The sequence below is a fragment of the Cavia porcellus genome, unplaced genomic scaffold (assembly GCF_034190915.1).
Source record: "Cavia porcellus strain 051 isolate PalLab524CR breed Dunkin Hartley unplaced genomic scaffold, mCavPor4.1 scaffold_25, whole genome shotgun sequence".
In the NCBI taxonomy this organism is placed as follows: domain Eukaryota; kingdom Metazoa; phylum Chordata; class Mammalia; order Rodentia; family Caviidae; genus Cavia; species Cavia porcellus.
Genome location: NW_026947508.1, coordinates 12,183,778 through 12,191,132, shown reverse-complemented (window position 1 = coordinate 12,191,132; position 7,355 = coordinate 12,183,778).

Sequence of the window (7,355 nt, the reverse complement as noted above, 5' to 3'; positions counted from 1 at the left end):
TTATCCCTGCTTTTTTCTGGTTCCCTGTCACATGGAGTATTTTCTGGTTCCCTGCCACGTGGAGTATTGTTTTCTCTCCTTTGACTTTCAGTCCATGAATTTCCTTTTGAGTTAAATGTTTCTTGTATGACACGTATTGATGGATCTCGTTTCTTGATTCACTCTGTGTTTCTTGTTATTGGTGAATTGAGACCATCCACATTAATGATTAAAACCAACGTGCACTGGCCCGTCTCTGCCTTGCTATTTTCCTGCTGTTGGCTCCCTGCTTTCCCCTCCATTCAGCTGCCTGCCCCCCTCAGCAATCCCCCTCTGCCACTCTTCCTGGAACCACGGTCATTTTTAGCTCTCTGTGTAGAAGTCCTTAAGTATTCTTTGTAGGATTGGTTTGGTGGTCATGAATTCCTTAAGTTGTTCTTTGTCATGGAAGTATCTTGTTTCTCCGTTAATTTTACAAGACACTTTTGTAGGGTACATTAGTCTGGGTTGGAGGTTGTTTTCTTTCAGGACTTGACATACTTCACTCCAAACTCTTTTTGGCTTGATGGTTTATGTTGAGAAGTTTGTTGTGATTTTGATGGGTTTTCTTTTATAGGTGATGTTTCTTTTCTCTAACAGCCTTTAATATTCTGCTTTTGTGCTGAACTTCCAGAATCTTGATTATTATATGTCTGGGTGTAGGTGTATTTTGGTTATGGCTAATTCGCCTCGCTTATCTGTATATCAGGTCATTTTCCCATGCTCGGGAAGTTTCTATTACTTCTGTAAATAGTCTTATTATGTCATTTGTGTTGACCCCTGCTTTTTTGCTGATGCCTCTGAGTCTTAAACTGTTTCTCTTTGCATCATCTTGCAGCCATTGAATTGTTATTTCCTGGCTCCTTGTTATTTTTAAAAGATCTTTCTCTTTACAATTGCTAGCTGCGATCCTGTTTTCAAGGTCTAAGAGTTTATCTTATCAGTTTCTTTCAAGGCATGTTGCCAGCTTTCAATGGAATTGTGTTTTGTTTTTGTTATTTGTTTGTTGTACCAGGGATCAAACTCACAACCTCGCGCTTGCCAGGCAGGCACTTATGCCACCAGGCTAAATCCCTGGCCCTCAGTGGAGTTTTTAATTTCCTGGATAGCACACAGAATCTGCTTCATGCATCCCACTTCTTCCCTGTAGTGCTCATTCAAAGTTTCCCTCATTTTCTATGCTCCTCTTTTTTTTTTTTTTAATCTTAACATTTTTCTGGTTTCCTCCAGATGAGCCAGTTGTGGGGTCCCAGGCACTTCCTGCATTGGCCACCCATCTACAGTGTAAGGGAATGGGTCAGGCACCTGAGTTTCTCCTAACCTAGGTTCCTGGGGAGACAGTGGGGTGCAGGGCAGGCTTCTCCAGACACATGCAGCTTCTCCAAGGCGTGGTTGGCTGGTTCTCCCAGCCCACACTGGCTATAGGTTCCCAGTGGCAGCCATCAGCTCACATGGGCAGAGTCAGCTGCTTCTGTGTGTGTACAGGGGTGGAGCTGGGCTCCCCTTTGTGGGTTTTAAATAGCTAAATTCATTGTGGCAAGAAACATTGAGGTCCGTCAACATGCTTGGGAAGACCTGGCGCATACCACTGTCCTCTATTTCTGTCCCACAAGAGTCATTTACAAACCATTGTCAGGTCTGTCGGGCCAATGGACTTCGTCCTAGGCCAGTGCCCGTCCTCTACACCCATTAAGTTCCTTCAAAACTCATTTGCTATCCCCTAAAAATTTCCCAGTTCTTCTCTTCCCTATGGAAAATGGGTCGATACACTTCTAAATCATGCCAGGCCTGTGGGTGATTACACCATGTGATTGCCTCTGTGCACCCAATAAACACAGCTGTCTCCCTCCAATTCATCTGTCATGGTCAAGGTATTCCAGGGCACCTCAGGCAGTGAAGGAGAAACTTCCTTTTACTCCTACAGTACAGATGGTGGCCACACTGAGCACGGGGAGTCTCGAAGATTGGAGCAGCTGCCATCACATGAGCCATGCTGTATTTTAGAAAGCAGGCCATCACATACATGTATTTCTTTATTGCTAGGAAGCGGATAGGGAAAATATCTTTTAATAAACTGCCTGAGGAAGGATCCCACCACGGTACATCTCTACACTCAAATACACGCTGTGCATCAGATGAAACAGACCTGTGTGCACCAACAGGGGAAGCAGTCTGGGACCAGGCTGCAGAAGACTATGATTGCCAGCACGGGGGAGAGAACACAAGCAAAACCGTGGCTTTCTGCAGACACACACATATGTACCTACAGGCAAAGGGAAGATCTGGAAGCCAGCCTGAAACTGACTACAATTGACCTCCAGGAAAGAAACACAACTGAGAAGATATAGATTCTACCCATATTGCTCCAGTGTCTTACAGAGTGAGAATGTAAGCTCACCAGTATTTTTAAACATTTCTTAAAGCTGTCCGAGTGCTCACTGCAGCAGCACATATACTAAAGCTGCCTGAAATCCTTGGCACCTTATTTATGCTGACACCGTCCTACTCCGATTGGCATAATCCCCTCGATGATGTCCAGTTCTCTTTGCTTCCCCCAGCTGGGCTTCTCGACACCAATTCAAGATTGAAAACTCCTTCCAGACTCAAATTCATTTAAGCCTCCCGCCTCTGAGGTGACTCTGATTTCTTTTCCTCATTTTACATGATAATACACAGAGAGGCTTAGTAACTTGCTCAAGATCACAGAGTAAATGGGTGCTCTAACAGAGTTTGGACTCCAAAGGCTCACAGACTTAACCAGTCCACCTTTTGGCTTCCTAAAAGAAAGGCTTTAACATTCTGCATCTCTCTGGCTTGCTTTGGCCCCAGCCACTACAAACACTACTAATTTTTTGCATTTCATTTGCATGGTTCTGTCAAGAAAGAGGTGATCAGAATTCAGATTCAATCAGCCTATAATTCTACCAATCGGAAAGGCTGAAGCAGGAGGATGGCAAATTTGAGCCCAAACTGGGCTACTCAGAGACTTAGCAAGATCCTGCCTCAAAACAAAAACTACAAAGGGCTGAAGATGTAGCACATGCAAAGGCCCTGGATTCAGTCCCCAGTAACACATGCATACACATACACAAGAAAGAAAGAAAACTGTTTCAGCTTCAGCTGGAAAGGGAGTTTCACTGCGGGCAATTTGTTGTGTTTACAGTGTACACATCCAGAAGTCCAAGTGAACTGCTAATTAGGGAGCATGCTGAGGCTGACGCAGGCAGATGGGAGTTCAATAGAGGTTAGCAGGGTGGGTGAGCTCTAAAGGGGTGTGTGTGTGTGTGTGTGTGTGTGACAGTGGGATAGGGCCCAGCAGGTGAGCAGGTGACAGTTTCCCAGAAGGCCCTGGGCTACTTGCTAAATCCCGGCAGCTGGGCTGACCTCAGCTATGTACAACGCAGCCCCAGCTGCAGCGGGAGTGGCGGGTGACTTTTCGCTCGGGGAGTTCCATGGAGATTGCTCATGAAATCGGAGAAGTCTGCAGCCTATAACTGCCTCTGCCCCACTCAAAGAGAATATTTTGAGAGCTCTAATTATATGTTGGGCCTTGCATGGGATGAGGGAAGAGAGTTTAGATAAGCCCTTTCTAAAGGCCGGTTGGCAAGGGATGCTGGGGAGCCTTGGGCCGTGCTGTGGGGAGAGGGTGCCCCCTATAGGTTGACCAGAGTGGCTGCAGCCATGTTGTCCCTTTGAGTCTGGGTGGATGTGTCTCAGCCCCAGCCTGATGACACAGTAACTCCTCCAACGGTGGCTGCCATCACCAGTCCCAGCCCAGCCCATCATCACCACTGTTGGCATCCTGAACAGTGTGAAGATGCCACCCAGTGACCTAGCAGGAGGGAGATCGCATCTCTGAAAATGAGGGTGGGCAGGATAGGGGTTGCATCAGACAGAGATCTATGCCACCCAAGTGGCTACTGGACATTTGATTTGCCAGCTAAGTCTATTAGAAGGGACTGTGACAGCCCTTTTCTCTAGAAGCCCCAAGTGCCTAATTACAACTTCCTGCAAAAAGACAGCCCAGCCAGATCCCAGATGTTAGAAAATCTGACAGCATCAAAAGGCTCCTTGCAGTGATCACAGAAGGGCCCCCTTCTGCAGTGAATGAAAGAGAAAGGCTCTGTTGCCTGTCATGCTTCAGGCCCCAGCCTCTCTGCAGGGGTCCCCCGTTTTCTCCCTCACCGTAGATTGGGGTCCAGACCAGATGAAGGCCTCAGTGGTAGAGGCCAGTTGATCATCCTGTCCCCTTCTTCTTTCATTCCTGTCCACCAAGACTCTCTCATTCCTTCTTCTCTGGTCCCTGAAAGGACCAGAGGACCTCTTTGATGTACCCTAAAAGTCCTTTGCTGCTAACCACTACAGGAAATGAACAGGGGCTCCAAGGGCAGTGTTGCAAAAATAACAGACAAACAGTCTCTGCCACGTGTCAGGCTGGAGAGGAACAAGGGGGCCTGCACCCAGTTCCCCTCGCTGACTCAGCCCTCTTGCTTTTTCTTTTCTTGCTTTAGACAATACTGCCTTTTAAAATGGTGCTACTTTATGCACCATGGATTTTGCATTTTTTTTTTTACATACTGCATTAAAATGTTATCGGTCTTAATTGCCAAGTATCTTGGTCTGCAATTCTGTGTCCAAGACAAGCATCTCCTTTCCCTCCCCCAAGCCTGGGCCCCAAGTGAGCAGCCTCCACTTCTCTGAGCCTCTCCCCTCCTCCCAGCCCAGCCGCCCCAGCCCCTCCTGTAACAGCTACAAGGAAAAGGCTCGGCTCATCTGCCACTTCTGTTTGTTCCTTCATTCACCCAACCAACGCAGAGTGTATGAATTCACTCACTCGTTAAATATTTATTTTCTACCTGCTGTGTTGGCACCAGCCCCTGATGACACAGTAACAGGAGCTCATGCCTGTAATTTGGGACTGAGGAAGCCTGAGGCAAGAGGATCACAAGTTCAAGTCCTGCCTGGGCAACTTAGTGAGGTTCTGTCTCAAAATAAAATAAATAAATAGGGCAGAGGGCGGAATTCAGTGATAGAGCACCCCTGGGTTCAAACAGAACAACACAAGACAAGAGATCTTGACCTCTAGTATGGGAAGCTATAACAATAAAAATAGTCATAGAGAATTCAAAACAGATTGAAGATAGCAATAAACTTGACAAAGAAAATAAAATAGCGTGGCTGTATCCTTAAAATACTTCCAATCCAAGAAGATGGATATACAAATGGGTAATGGCTAATCCACGTAAAATGACATGCATGGCGCAGGTAGTGGATATTTTGCTGGGGTTGGTCAAAGGGGTGATCTCCTGAGGGAGGAGAAGTTTGGAGCTGAAGCGTCAAAGATGACAAATCAGCCATGTGAACGAGGAAAAGACACTCCAAATCTAAGGCTGTGGAGGTGAGGAACAAGGAGGGAGGCAGAGAAGCTGCATTACAGGGACAGGGGAGACTGCAGGGACCTGAAGGTCCCTGGAGGCCTCGGGGAGAGCTGGCGGTTGATGGGATGTGAAGAGAGAAAATAATCAAAGAGGACACTGAGTTTCCAACCTGGAGACGGGGTGGATGGTGGTATCTCAGCGCAGAAGTGTGAGCGCAGGTGGGATGTATAGTTTGGGGCAGGTTGGACTTTAAAAACCCTGGGGACACCCGAGAGAGATGCCCAAGGGGCAGCTGGATACAGGAGAGGGTCATCGAGAGACATGGAAGAGGCCAGTGGCTCACAAGTCAAAGGCAAATAAAATAAGAGGTAGAAGACCCCAGCATCCCACCACAGGGATCAATTCCAATGAATTGGCTTTCTTTCAGAGGCAAATAAATCTCCCAGGCAACAAAATCATGTGATATTTCCTCCATTAATATAAGCCTCCTGAACCTTCTTGGCCAGCAGAAAATCATCCAGGTTGCCCTAAATTACAAGACACTAAAATACAGTTGATTGCACAAAAGGCAGTAGATACATCATACAGGAATGCTTTTGGTTTTAATTTTTTAATTCTGGACTTGATTTCCAGCCCGGGGGGGGGGGGTCCTAAAGCAACATTCCCACTAAGGTAGCTCATCTTCTTATCAGAAGCCCACAATCTGGAGGGGTTTGTTTGGACAAAAAAAAAAAAAGGCCAAAAAAATGTCTAAAATGGGAATGGTTATTTCAATCCAAAAGAGTTGTTATGAGATGAGATTAAAAATTACTTTGGTAAACACATTCTTTTTTTTTTGTTTTTTTTTTTTTTGTACCAAGAATTGAACTTATGGCCTCACACTTACCAGACAGGTGCTGTGCCATGAGCCATATCCCTGGCCTTATAAATACATTTTTAAGTAAAGAGGTATAAACATCGAGCAGAAATTCTGGTGTAAAGCAGTATGTCATTCTCCGGACAAATGGCAATGAATTAGAAAGAAGAGGGTCTGACGACAAGGCTGCCTTGGAAAAAGAAGTCAGAGCAGGCCATGAAAACCTCTAAGCCCTTCAGCAGCTGTGCCTTTCTGAAATCCCAAAGTTTAGGGCGGAGGTACAGCCGCCCAGGAATTTATTATTCCCCCGTAACTCTGATCTGCTCAAATCCCTATGAAGCCCAGGAATGATGTGACTGCAGGCCTGTTGGCACCAAGAGCCTCTCCATAAATCAAAGTCTCACTTCTGTTAGCCTCTGATTGCTTTTTCCAAGGTGACCTGGGCAAAGTAAAGGGGTAGCTTATCTAGCGTGGCATCTGCCTTTGAGATAAAAGGACCCTGAAAATGCCAAGAGGACTAATTCTCTAGAATCATATCCATGCACTCTTCCTTCATCTCAAGGGGAATTAGAAGAGTGACAGTCTTCCCATGCCATCAGCCAGCTCCAGTGACTCAAGAGTCCCTCGAGGCAGACAGCAAGAGCCTGTTCCATTCTGGCTGGGTCACAGCAAGGCCAACGGCAGTTCCAGACAAGGACTCCAGAAACTTAGTCCTAACCCACCAGCTCATCTGGCCATCTTCCTCTCAGCAGTGGGTCTAAGTGGGCTGTGAGCATGGAAACCAAAGGCTATAAAAAAGGTGCCCTCTCTTCGTCAAAACACGCAGGCAGAGAGGAAGAAACATCAATCCTGGGAAACATGGGGGCCTGCAAATTCATCACCTGGGGTGCCTGAAGAAATCAAGGGACTCAGAGCACGGAGGTCACACCAGCCCAAGGCAACACAGTGCCCAGAGGCAGGCAGGACTGTTGTGGAGATTAACTGAGATGATGGATCATACCGTTTGAAGCAAGATAGAAATGCTTGCTTGGCAGTCAGTACTGCCAAGAACTCGCCCCTGCTTTACAGCCCCGTCTGTTGCCCATCTCCACTTTTGCAGAGGG